Source organism: Stenella coeruleoalba (assembly GCF_951394435.1).
Source record: "Stenella coeruleoalba genome assembly, chromosome: 10".
Lineage (NCBI taxonomy): Eukaryota > Metazoa > Chordata > Mammalia > Artiodactyla > Delphinidae > Stenella > Stenella coeruleoalba.
The window spans coordinates 78,859,398-78,873,381 of NC_137156.1; the positions used below are offsets into that span (position 1 = coordinate 78,859,398).

General features: G+C 43.0%; 1 protein-coding gene and 1 pseudogene across 2 annotated transcripts in view; both read left to right on the forward strand.

Annotated features, from left to right (window-relative positions):
• SYNPR (synaptoporin) overlaps positions 1 to 13,984 on the forward strand; it is a 294,187-nt gene that overhangs the window by 215,543 nt on the left and 64,660 nt on the right. The window lies entirely within an intron of this gene.
• Positions 5,078 to 5,716, forward strand: LOC307192268 (TM2 domain-containing protein 2-like; annotated as a pseudogene). Its single transcript has one exon. The product of its transcript is annotated as a TM2 domain-containing protein 2-like (transcript).

Here is a 13,984-nt window from a genome sequence, read left to right on the forward strand (position 1 = left end):
TAAGTGAATCTGTACTGGAAAAGCATTAAAGGGATGTAAAAACTGCCTCTCCTAATGTAGACATCAAGGATATAGCATCCCTTTTTCTTTATTATAGAAAAGAAGTACTGTGAAGAACCCAGAGTTACTTCATAAACTTAATTTATTTAATTACAGGAGAAATTCTTCACTTCTTTTGGAACCTTGTTCCTTCCTCCCCCCACCCAATTTGAGAATCTGATGAAGCTTTGAATTCTCCATAGAAACGTGCACATTCACATCATATTTTGCAACTTTGGGGGCACCAATCTATTCCAGGTTAAAATTACCCCCAAACATAGAGGTTGTAGACACATTTTCATTTATCTGAACACGGTCAGAAGGGAGAGGGCTCTAGCTGGGAATACCCGACGCCAAAGCCAGAGATTCTAATCATTGCTGTATGCTGGATACATTCTGTGCCCTTGAGCACTCATAATGTAGAAAAGAAGACAAATAGGGAAATGAATGAGCACAGTGCAATGTGGCAAGAGTGACCATATGCACATACACTGAAAGGAATGATTTCATGATGCAGATTGAGGAGGGAGGGCTGCAAACAATATGATTTCACAAGTGCAGCAGTGATCCCAGGGTCTTTCAGAATCTTCGGAGATTCTGTGAACCATGTGGCATGTATTTCATCAAAATCAAAGTCCCAGATTACAGGTAACTCAAAGAATCACCCATGTCCTCTCCCACTAAGTCCATCCTCCTTCTCTATATGAGAGAAATGGAACAGGGGATATGGAAGGATGGAAACTTATCAGGAGACATACCTTCATCTTTGATTGATAAGTTTTATCTCACCTATATTATTCTATAATGTCTGGAATACCCACACCTTGAAATTCCTGAATTCTTGATTCGAAATATCTGGAGGAGGGAACAGACACACCACTTCACCTTGCACACACAACCTTGTTTATGGAGGACTCTAGCTGTGTCCCAGGCCTGGAGGCCTGCTTGCTCAGCAAAGGGCTCTAACGTGGACAAACAAGAAAAGGAAGGTACTAAGGAAATGCCCTGGCCATTCAGTGATGTTCAAGTGAGCATGGGAGCAAAATTAGAGCAATTCTCTACTTTCAAGTGTATTGCTAACTCCATTTGCAGTAGCCCATCACTACTAAGTATTTCCCTTTAGACACACCTAAATTCAAATCATAGCCCTACCACCTGCCAGCCTCGGACAAGTGACCTAGCCTCACTGAATACTGAATTAACATGTACTGAATGCCACCTGTATCTGTGGTCCTGTCCTAAGTGTTTTACATGTGTGGACTCGGCCCACCCTCAAAACAACTCTGTGAAGAAGGAATTATTACTATTACAATTGAATATTGCTCAGGATCACACAGCAAGTGGGCAGAGCTGGAAATGGAGCCCAAGCTACTCAGCCCCAAGGCTGGAACCCTCACTCCCAAGTCCATGGTGCCTCCAAGTGCCACAGGTCAATTTCAGCATTTGTGATACAGGGACGATGCTGACCATTCTTCAGAGTAGTGGTTGGGTTAAACAAGACTGGTTTTGTCAATCGTTGAATACTAGGGTCCCCGACCATAAAGGGAATCCTTCTGGGAGAATCCATAGGCGTGGGAGAAATCAGGTTGGCCACAGAAAGTCACACACCACCGACCACAGCAAGCCAACCCACTGTCTATATCAACAATGCTTTTTATCTGTTCTCTTTTTTTCATCTCGCCACCTTCTGTTTTCTGCACTACTCCCAAGTGACTATTCAAATAGATGAAACTGATAGCATTTCATTTCCTTGTGGTCTTCATTCCTGGCTACCGTGATCCTTCTTAGTGAACAAATGACTTGGCTTTTCTGAAACTGTCTGGGTTGATATGTTTCGTTTCAATTGCAATATGTTCTTTCAAAGGTGAATGATCAGAAACCATTGTCGGAAAGTCAAGAATGCACTCAGAGTCCAAGAGCCAATACAGTTTTGTTTGTTGCTTTAATTACTGTGTAGATGTGCTTAGGTTGGTTGGATTGCTGTTCTTGTTGAAGAGAATTGAAGGCACATAGCTAACCCTTCAGTAAATGTTTTTGAGCCCTACTTTTGTGTGTAATGCAGGGCTAGCACTAAGCAAAGAGAAAGGGACTTCCAGAGAGCTCAGACCTGGACCTAGTCTTTCGAGTGGGGCAGGGGGTAGGGGGTACATAACAGGCTGGAGAGATAAATAAGACAAAGAGAGCTACTGTCCATTAGAAGGGTAAAGGAATAGGCTGTGGTGCTTTACAGAGGAAAGAGATTGCATCCATCTGGAACGATCACGGAAGGCTTCCTGAAGGTGGTGGCAACTGAATAGAACTTTGAAGGACATAGAGAATCTAGACTAGGATATGGTAAACCAGAAAGGGTGAAGGACATTCCAGCTATGCAGAATGTATCTGGAGAATAGCATATGATAAAGAGACTTTATGCAGGAGGTTAATTTTTATAAAGAAAAAAGACCTCATTTGCTGGGGTAATAAATAGGGAATGAATCAAATTAACATCTCTGACTTCATTTCTTACCATTCTCCCCTGTTCCACAATTCCTCCAATACAATACTGCCTCAAGGCCTTTGCACTTGCTGTTCCCTCTGATCTGAACACTTTTCACAGATCTTTGCAGTCACTGACTATAACAAAATACATGTTTGTTTCAAAGCACTTTACATACAGTCTTGTTTAATATTCTATGCCTGGCACAGGGAATCTCACATCTAGTGTGTTCCTATTCCCTGTCCACCCATGTATCTATATCACTTCAAAATACTAGTTTTTATGCAAGCCTAGAAAATTGAAATTCTTGATTTCTCCTTCTGTGAAAATGGAGGTGAAAATGCTTACTTCCCTTGAAGCAGTGGTTCTCAACCTGAAGCACATTAGAATCACCCGTGGACCTTTTGAAACCACAGATGCCCAGGTCTTACACCAGACCAGTTAAGCCTGAACCTCTGCAGCTGAGACCCAGGCAGTATCGGTATCTTGACAAAACTCTCCACATGGTTTTGGTGGACAGCCCTCACTGAGAACCTCTGCTTTAGAAGGAGAAGTCAAGGGCAGTGGCCTTTCCTGATGATACTTCTCTTCCCTGCGTGCTCTGGCAGGGTGGGGTCAGTAGCAGGATCCATAGCAAAGAGACACAGTCCGGAAGGCAGAAGCGATACACGTTTCCTTCCTTCCACCGAGGATAAAGGTGTGTCTGCTGTGCGCCTGGCGCTGTCCAAAAGGGACGAAGAGTGTAGGGAACCAGAGAGAAGGCAATGAACCCTTTGGGTCCCCGGAAGTGCCCCCATCTCTTGGAGACAAGACTGCTGACTGCAGGGTTTGGTCATGAACCAAGAGCGATGTTCCAGTTAGGAGGCCGAAGGAGACTTCCCTCAGATCTTCACTGAACGAAAGGCATTATTTCCCAGAGTGCAGTGGCATGTTCTAGAATCTCCGTCCCTTTATGAATCAGTCGTTGCCTTAGTCCGTGAGGCTTGACATGCTGTTGTTCTTGCTTCTGTCTCTGACCTCACTTCCTGGTGCTCTTCCCTCCCTCAGTACCCTGCAGCCGCACTCCCCTCCTCCAGGACTTGAGATAAAATCCGCCTCCACAGAGGCCTTGAGATACCACCAAGAGCGATTCCCTTCTTGGGACCATGATGTCTGCTCTTTCCTGGGCTCTTTAAGCCTCTGCTTCCATATAGTTGCCTGATTGGCTCTTCCCGGTCTCTGCTCAAATATCACCTCCTCAGAGAGGCCCTTCCTGACCTCTTTATCTAAATAGTGCCCTACTTCCTCTCCATCTCTTTGCTCTGCTTCACTTGCCTTATAGCTTTTATTGTGGTATATTTCCTGTTGGGTGGTTCATTTTCCATTTTCCCTGATAGAGTGTAAGCCCAAAGAGCTGGGACTTGTTCACTGCTGTATCCCAGCTCCTAGCACAGTGCCCAGTACAGAGTGAATGCACAATAAATGTTTGTCATATGAATGAATTCAATAAGGTTTTATTCTGATTGTATTCATACGTATATTTATTTTCTATTAAAGGCAAGTGATACTAGACTTTTAATTCGAGGTAAATGGTCTACTTTTTTTTTTTTTTTTTTTTTTTTTTTTTTGCGGTATGCGGGCCTCTCACTGTTGCGGCCTCTCCCGCTGCGGAGAACAGGCTCCGGACACGCAGGCTCAGCGGCCATGGCTCACGGGCCCAGCCGCTCCGCGGCATGCGGGATCTTCCCAGACCGGGGCACGAACCCATGTCCCCTGCATCGGCAGGCGGACTCCCAACCACTGCGCCACCAGGGAAGCCCTGGTCTACTTTTTAAATGAGTTAGTGTCAGGAAAAGAGGAATCAATTTAAAGAAAGTTATTAAGTAAGTGGAGGCATAAGTGATCCACAGATGTGATATGACTCACGAGAGTGATGCGAATGACCGGCATTTGGGAAACACTGGTCTAGAAGCAGATCGGCAAACAAAGAAAGAAGCACAAGCCTAGAAGTAAGGGGAATATCATCTAGTCATCCAAATCAGGATGCTGAGTGATAAACTTGGCCTACCTGCAACTGCAGTCTCTTACAGTGTTGAGGTACAATTCATCTGGCATTTGCTGAACGTCAGCTATGAGCTCAGTGTGACTGGGGGGTAAGTGAGATATAGCATCCAATCCCATTTTCAAAGGTGACCTCGGAGATAGCCATGGGCCCTATGACAGTAGAAATCAAAATGTGATCAATGCTATAGGAAAGGTCCAAAGAGACCACAGAAGGGTAGCATTTGTTTCTCTGGAGGTAATCAGGAAACCCTTCTCTGAAGAGGAGAAATTTGCATGGGACCTTGAAGAATGGGTAAGATTTCAATAGGCAGAAATGGGGGCCAAACCAAGGCATTCTGGACAGAGGGAACACCAGGCAGAATAACAGCAAATAATATATGGAAATGAGCTCACAGGGCACAGTGAAAAAAAATATCTATGGGGGGCTGCTTGGAGAGGCCTGACCAGGCGGGGCTTGGGTCAGCAGTGCTGGCCGGGGTTTGCTGTTGAGGCCGGGTCTCCGCCACTGGGCCCGGGAAGATGGTGCTGGGTGGTTGCCCGGTGAGTGAGTTACTTCTCTGCGGCCAGGAGGCTTTGCTGATGGGGAATCTCCTTCTGCTGCATTGTGTCTCTCGGAGCCACTGGCACAACACTACCGCCGAGCCCGAGCCCACATCCGCTGGCGCTACCCACCCGGAGGGCGCCACCTGCTCTGTGAGCTGGGGCTATGGTGACCCCACTCTCCAGTCATCCCTTGCTCTTACCTACCCGATGAATTTATAGTGTGAAGACCCAGCGGACCATGTTGGAAATGCAACGGCTTCCCAGGAACTTGGTTATGGCTGTCTCAAGTTCGGTGGCCAGGCCTACAGTGGTGTGGAGCACACCTCCGTCCAGTGCCGCGCCCTGGACGGAATCGAATGTGCCAGTCCTAGGACCTTCCTACGAGAGAATAAACCTTGTATAAAGTGTACTGGACAGTACTTCCTAAGCACTTTGCTCTACTCCTTCTTCCTGGGGTGTTTTGGAGTAGATCGTTTCTGTCTGGGACACGCTGACACAGCAGTAGGGAAGCTCTTGACACTTGCACTTGGGATTTGGTAGTTTGTTGACCTTATTTTGCTTATTACTGGAGGGCTGACGCCAAGTGACAGCAGCAATTAGTGCACAGTTTACTAAAAAGAGTTGCTGCCGTGGCCCAGAGAGGCAAGTCTCCTGAATTCACCTCTACAGGCTCAGAACTCTTCCTTGTTATCAGACCTGACCATTACCTCCCTCTTTGGAGGGAATGGCTTTGGCGGGGGAGGTTTCTTTGGACTGTGGATTTTCAACCCAAACTTTACTTTGCAGACTAGAAATGACAAGCAAACAGTATTGTGGGTATCAAGTTTGTACCTTTCCTCATGTACAGAAAATATAAAGGATAGTGATTAACTTATAAGCTGCAGAAGGGTTTCCATAGTCTTTATTTCTGTGCACTGCTGTATAATCAATCCTTTGGAGCAAGTGGACCCAACAGGATAAGTAAAGTGAATATTTTTAGCCTTGTGCCTTTTGTGACTGAGTCCTCATGAGGTGAAGATCGGAAGCTGAACCAATGAAAATCTTCAGCAGAAGTAGAAACGGCGATGGATTTTAATACACAATGAAATTCTGACTTTCTGAATTTAAATTGCAGAATAAATGTTGCCAACCTGGAATGCTCGTTTGGGTGTTTTCAGTAGGTAGAGTGAAACTCAAAATTATATTCGTTGTGCTTAAAGCTAAGCATTTGAACTGAGCCTGTTAATAAACCCTATTGTTTCATCATTATTATGTCCGAGAGGGAATATATCCAGTACAGTAATTTCCTCTTTCCAATTATGTTTTGGGTAGCTGAACATGGCTGAGTTCAGCTATCCTCTTGGCAGACTTTTCCTACCAAAAAAGTAGTATTTACCAGTTTAGAGAGTCCATGCTGTAGACTGGTAAAAAAGAAAACAAGATTTCATACCAGTAACTATAAATCTGTTCTTCATGATTGGGTAAGAAAATATGAGGGGCCTCGTGCCCTTGGAAAGAAAAGCAGACTCTTCCTTAAAGGATATTACTACTTACTGCTGGGTAAAGTTAGGATGTGATTCGGAGGGCAAAGAGAAACTGAACACATTCTGTCAAAATAAGCATGGTACCAGAATCTCTCAGTGTGGGTTACAGCAGTCAGTCATAGGGAAAGAGACAGCCAAGGTTTTGAGTTCCCAAATCACTGGGAATAAAAGAAAATGTTCTGAATTATAAGTGTTTTTTTTTTTTTAAGAAGATGTTGGGGGTAGGAGTTTATTAATTTATTTATTTATTTTTGCTGTGTTGAGTCTTTGTTTCTGTGCGAGGGCTTTCTCTAGTTGTGGCAAACGGGGGCCACTCTTCATCGCAGTGCGCGGGCCTCTCACTATCGCGTCCTCTCTTGTTGCGGAGCACAGACTCCAGACGTACAGGCTCAGTAGTTGTGGCTCACGGGCCTAGTTGCTCCGCGGCATGTGAGATCCTCCCAGATCAGGGCTCGAACCCGTGTCCCCTCCATTAGCAGGCAGATTCTCAACCACTGCGCCACCAGGGAAGCCCCACTATAAGTGGTTTTTAAAACTTAGTTCCCATCCCTTGCAATCTGAGTTGAAAAGAACTGTTAAATATAAGGTAAAAATGGGGTTTGGAAGGTAAATCAAACTAAGAGCATGCTATTTGGGCAACTTATAAATTCTAGAAACAATCAAAGTAGAACTGCTCAAAGTTTAGTCTCATAATAATTGACATAAAGACCAAGAATCCCATTTAAAATCACCCTGAATATGCTCTGTCATTATGAAGCAGTTTTCCTAAGAATTTCAGCTTTATTAACCCTGATTAATATGACCACTGTTCTTATGGTATTAAATAGTGGCAATTATGTAAAAGTTAAAAAAGATTTTTCTGTTTTGTCCTGAAAGTTCTGTACCACATTGACCTAAACCTTCTTTATAACAGTAATAATTGATGGATTCTTACTTATAATCTCTATACTCTAAGGCAGTATATTTTAAATTGTTGTGGATCATGAAGAAACTGGACCTTCTCCCCAGAAAAATGAACAGAAACATGAAATTTTGCATAGAACTTAAGAGGGTTCAAGGATGCCCCTTTTTAAAAAGAAAAAGAAAAAAAAAACTTGTAAGAAAAATCTGGAAAACAAACTAAAATTGAAATCTTACCCCAAATAAGATACTACTTTAAAACCACAAATCCTGCTTCATCTCACAAGTTAAAAAAAAAAAAAAAAAATCTCCTTAAGGATATTCACAAACCCCATAAAAAGCTATTTTCTTTTAAAAATAAAAAATAAAAAATCATTAATTGTTAATGTTTCCAGGAGAAAGAGCTTGGGTAAAGAGGTAAAAGTCTGTAAGTTATTAAATTTTCTATTTTATAGAAGAAGCCCTTCTCACAGAAAAGGTGATGGGGATCAGAGTTGTTTCCACTGCTAGGCAACAGCCTGAGAATCTTTATATTCCTCTGTGATGATCTGCATTTTTCAGTTTCAATGTGGCTTCTAGGTGATGCCCATCCTCTGTAGTCACAAACCCTGGCCAGATGTGATACAACCTGAAAAACTATTTGAATAAAGGAATATTTTTTTAAATGGGAAAAAAAATATCTATGGACTTCAGTGGAAAACCCATGTAGCACTTGCAATCTGCCTGCTTTCGTGTCTCTTTGTATAACTGATGGCAGATGCATCACCCAAAAGGCATTTCAGGCGATTGTGTCCATGTCCTCACAGAGAGGAGCTTCAGGAAGACATCTCTACTTCTAAATAACAACCTCAAATCCACTCTTTATTTCTGAAAAGAAAATACCTGGGAAACCCCATCCTGTCATTTCCATTGTTATTGCACAGGCAGTGATCAACCACTGCCCTAGATTTGCATTAAAGGGATGCCTGTCCTTGATAAAAAAAAAAACTCCAGAGAATGGGGGCATTACTTGCCAGAACCCTGAGAAGCTCTGTGGACCAGGAGCTGCTCTTCATCAGTGCCAGGAATACAGATAAATCTACCCTTGGAACTACCCGGAGTCCACCCCGAGCAAAAAGCCTCTTAATGAAGCCCTTCCTCTCAAGAGGAAAAGAATCCTTGAAAAGAGATGTCCTCTGGTAGCCAAATGCATAAGGCTTCCTGCTCCCTCTCCCCAGCAACCCCCTGATGGGTAATTAATGTCTTTTGCATGGCTTTATCCTGCTCCTTTGCCATACCACGCCCCCCATGTGTCAAGCCCATGACCTTGGTGATCATTTTTAAAAGTTAGTATGATTTAATCTGGCACTTTATCTTCCCATTGTGCTTCAGAGTTAGCATCCTACTTAATTTTATCCAAGGCCTTTGTCTTGAGTTACAGCATGGAACAGAAGATTCTAGGGAGGACGTTATATTAAATAATGCATAGAGAAATGAACCGTTCTTCCTAGTGGTTCAGGAGCTCATGCTGGTTCCTAGCTCTTCCCACATGCTAATACCTCATTTTGAGAAAACTTCCACTTCGAAGAATACTACAGGAGAGAAATCTCTCTTTCTCTCTCTGTCTCTGTCTTTCTCTCTGTGTGTGTCTGTTTCTCTCTCAATTAAAAAGCAACCCATGAATTGAACCTCTCTGTTAATCTCCCTTTGTCATTAACATTTCATTTTAAACCAACGTGCCCTTCACAGAATGTTAATGGCTGTTACACAACCTGAATTTGGAGTCAAATAAACTTTACGGAAAACTGAGTTAAACCAAGCTAAGTAGGTATATTTACCGAGGTCATAGAATGAAGCCTTTAATAGGTGGCTGTACACTATTAATCTTCAAGAAGGCTGTGTAATTTGCAGCATTTCCCAAAGTGAGTGTTTCCATGGAACCCTTTTTTGATGGAGTATCTGGAGAGACATGGGTTCATCAGCTAAGTGTTAAACTAGCAAAAAGAGGCCTATGTCGGCAACAGATGCTCAGATTTCCCCCTGAGATTCCAACTCCCTGCACAGCTACGATTGTTGCCTGAAAAACCACTAGGTAGGCCAAGTCGTGGGAATTGTGTTGAACTGGGAAGAGAGGTGGGAATATTCCCTGCAGTTTCCAATCTAGCTTCCCTCCAATCTTCTCATCTGTGTAATGGGGTAATAAATACGTACCTTGAATTGCTAATAGACTTGTCTAATTTGGAATAATATCAGTAAAAACACTCAGCTAAGTAGCAGATGCAAAGGATACATTGAGTAAATAGTCGCTGGTATGCCAAGGTCCTCTAGGGGCTGCTTCTCAAATTTTACTATCTATGCAATCTCACAGGAGCTTGTTACAATGCACATCCTGATTTGGGTCTGGGATGGGGACCGAGATTCTCTGAACTTATTCTCCTAGTTTAAGGACTGTACTTTGAGAAGCAAGCATCTCAGAGATACAAAAGGAAGTGAACAGTCTCAACTTTTTAAAGAGTTATAATATATGGAGGGAACCTAGACATGCAGTCAGCTAGCTGAATGGCCAGCAGAGTGCTGGTACAAACAGTCCACTTTGGAGGGCAGTGTTACTCTTGCTCACTCAGGATTGATGGGGGAGTTTTCCCTTTGAACTGCCTTTGAATGATGAGTAGACTTTGAGCAGACCCGGCGTCCTGGGTTCTGGCTGTGCCAGGAAGGCAGCACACTCCCAGAAGTGGGAAAGCATATGGGAAACTTAGGAGATGCTCAGGGGGCGTAGAACAAAAGACACGGTTTGGAGGAGGAGGTATGTATAAAGTGGACCACTGACCTGGATGTCTGAGTCTCAGGTATCAAGAAAATACAATCTAGGAGAGTTTTAAGCAAATGTATGAGTTTCCCAGAGCTGCCGTAACAAAGTACCACAAACTGCATGGCTTAAAACAACAGATATTTATTATCTCATAGTTCTGAAGTCTAGAAGTCTGAGACCAAAGTGTCAACAGGGCCAGGCTCCCTCTGAAACCTGCAGGGGAACCATTCCTGGCCTCTTCCTGGATCCTGGAGGTTTGCTGGCAGTCCTTGGCATTTCCTGGCTTAGTCGTCACATGGCGTTCTCCCTGTGTCTCTGTCTTCACGAGGCCATCTTCTTGTAAGGGTACGAATCATATTGGATCAGGGGCCCATCCTACTCCAGCATGGCATCATTTTAATTAATTACATCTGTAGTGACCCTATTTCCAAATAAGGTCACAGTCTGAGGTACTGGGAATTAAGAATTCAGCATATCTTTTATGGAGGACTCAATTCAACGCATAACAGCAAATATGTATGCCCCCTTTGGGCCCCAGAAATCTCCTCTGCCCTATAGGATAAACTTCAGAAATGACTTTTTCCCACTGGGAAAAAATGAAGGACCATAGCGCTGAAGACCTCTGCCTTCTCTATCTACACCCCTTCCCAAGTATGAAAGATCGTCAGGACATCCCATTGGTCACTGAACTAAGCTGGAAATTCAGGACACTGAGGCTGGGGAAATCAGGGTAGCATTAGAATTCCCACTGAAGCCTTCTTTCCTCTTTTATGCCGACTTCCATAGGAATGTTATGTCGTTCCCAAGGAGCTTCTGGGAGTGTGAGACCCAGAAGCACCATCCCTAATGTGTTCACACAGCAGAGTTCAATAAAATAATGACGTACAAAGTCTTTCTTCCTAAACTCGGTAAGAAGCAGTGGCCTTCCATTTTTTCCCTTTGCTCTTGTCCAATAGAAGACTAATGTAAACACTGTCCACAATGTGAATTTTGTAGGTAGGTGAAAGGCGGCACTGGGCTACTTATTTTATCAAATTTAATTGGAAAATTAAATTTAAAATTTATTTATTTAATTAAAATAAATTTTAATTAAATTTAAAAATTAAATCTTGGAAAAATGGGAACTTTTTTTTTTTTTTTTTGGTATGTGGGCCTCTCACTGTTGTGGCCTCTCTCGTTGCGGAGCACAGGCTCCGGACGCACAGGCTCAGCGGCCATGGCTCACGGGCCCAGCTGCTCCACGGCATGTGGGATCTTCCTGGACCGGCGCACGAACCCGCGTCCCCTGCATCGGCAGGCGGACTCTCAACCGCTGCGCCACCAGGGAAGCCCAAAATGGGAACTTTTTTAAAGAAGAAGTGGCTTTCTGTCTTTCAGTTATATACTCTCTGGCTAGATAGACGAATTCGTTGTCACCTAGGTACACAACAGCCAAATAACACTGCCTCCTAATGTCTTCAAAGTTAGCAGCATGAAAGGAGCATTTCACGCAAAACCCCTGCCAGTGTGACCAGGAACAGTAATAAGTTTTTCAAGCCCGTTCTGTCAGACCAATTGTCCATCCCAGATTTATTCAGAGCATCCTTTCTCTGTTAAAATGGAGAAGAACGTTGGCCATATTATGTTGGCAGAAGAAAGGAAGATGTGGAAATAAAAGGATGTGAAAGGAATATCTGTTTTCAAGGCAGCTGAAAACGAGTTGCAGGCTTGGTGTAGCCGCTGTTCCCATTTGAAGAAAAGAAGCCCACGTGGCTACTTGGAGGTGGTAGTTAATTTTAAACCATATTTAAAGACTGCTGAGAAACACATTGGCCCCAATTCAGACCACGGTCAGTTGTCTCTTGGTCCCACTGACTAGAATGATGCAAACACCAGGCCCCAGACATATTAGGCAGAGACCAGCAAGGTTTGACACCCTTATGTTCTCAGTCCTGTCCTAAGCAATTTAGTACATTGGCCAAGAAGGCATAAACCTTGGAAACTGTAATATGGCATGCTAAGAGAAAATAAACGATCTTCTGCAGGCCAGGCTTAATTTTGCAAACTCCATTTCCTGGAGGTAATTGGCCACTGGACACTTACAGGAGGATTAGTCGGCTGGAGGTTTCACCTCCTCCCCTGAAATCTTCCCCAGTCCTTCCAGCCTGAATTAATATTCCCTCCTTTGGGCTCTTTTAGCACTTGATCTGTACGTCAGTTGTAGCTCTTATCACAGTCTCTGTTGGCATTACCACTATTTCTGTGTGTCTTATCTCCCCTACTAGACTCTAGGCTCTCTAAGGGACAAGACTCAGTCCTAGTCATTTTTGTATTTCTAGCATCTAGGACAGGGCAAGTATGCCCTCATTAGATATTTATTGAAAAACTGAAGGATGGAGGGGAAAGGAGGATTTTGTGGGTTTCTCCATCATTATCAAACATCACTTTTGTCCTATCACACATGGTTTCAATCAAATACTTTGGAGGAGAGTTCTGGAACTCTTAAGAGATTCTGAAACTTAAAAGGAATAGGAAACTTTCAAGGGAGTTTACGGATGGTTTTTTGGGGAGCTTAAATGAGTTAACAAGCAAATGCATACAGAAAACTTGCTAAAAGTAGCCCTACTTCTTTTGGATGGTCTGGAAATGGGTAGGGATGGAGGCAGACTTTGTATCCCTCAGAGTTTGGGAGGTTGCAAGTAACAGAAATGGCCTTTGAGTAACAAGTGAAGTGATTTCTTGGAAGGATTTAGGGAAGTTCACATAATGAAAGGGAATGCTGAGGAACTGGGCTGCAAAAAATACAGGAAACGAGGCAGCTCAGGACATATATATGGTTGAAACTAAGGAATGGCTTCATTTCATAGTCAAATCTGTGCATTGCTACAGGAATGATTCAACTCAGCCCCTCATCCCCTTCTTACGCAATGTCACTCAAGGTCCAGAATCCAAAAACATAATCTAGTTGTCTAAGCTGGGCCACACACCCACCCCTCTTGGCTCAGGAATGTTCCTTTTGTAGAACAGATGCCATCCCCCAAGAGATGCGATTCTCCAAAAGAAATCAAGGTGCTATTAATAAGAGAAGGGAGAATGAGTGCTTGGTAACCAAAGCACAGCTAATGTCCACTAACTTTTACCTTGGAAAATATACAAGTCAGAAAACTATTTAAAGGAATGAAACTCCCTTATAGCTGATGGGAAAGATGAGATACTAGCAAACTTTTATTTTTTAAGTAGATTAGACTTGAAATTCAAGTGTGGTACATTTGGACAAGTGCTTTCAAATAGTTTATTCATCATTTGTGTTGCCCACATATTTCAGGAGTTTTTTACCTGTTAAATTGCTTAGAAAACCATCTTTTTTATAGAAAGATAAAAGGACCAATCTTGGAAGAAGTCATCAAATAAAGACCAAATCAGAAGTTAGAGTTGGTGGAAACATTAAGGTAACTGAATGTCTGTCAACACTTTCTACTTTCTCATGTGGGTATGGGACCAAGTTACAGCTAGGCGGAAGGATGAACAAACTGAGCTTATTTAGTGAAATAGAACTCTAGGAATTGCATTATTGTCCATTTCCGGTTTCTTTAATTAACACATGAAAATTACATTTTTTCAACAGATAATCATTGTGCATCTCCTACTAATACTCTAATAGTAAAAGCTAATAGTCTAAGCCTTTTAAGT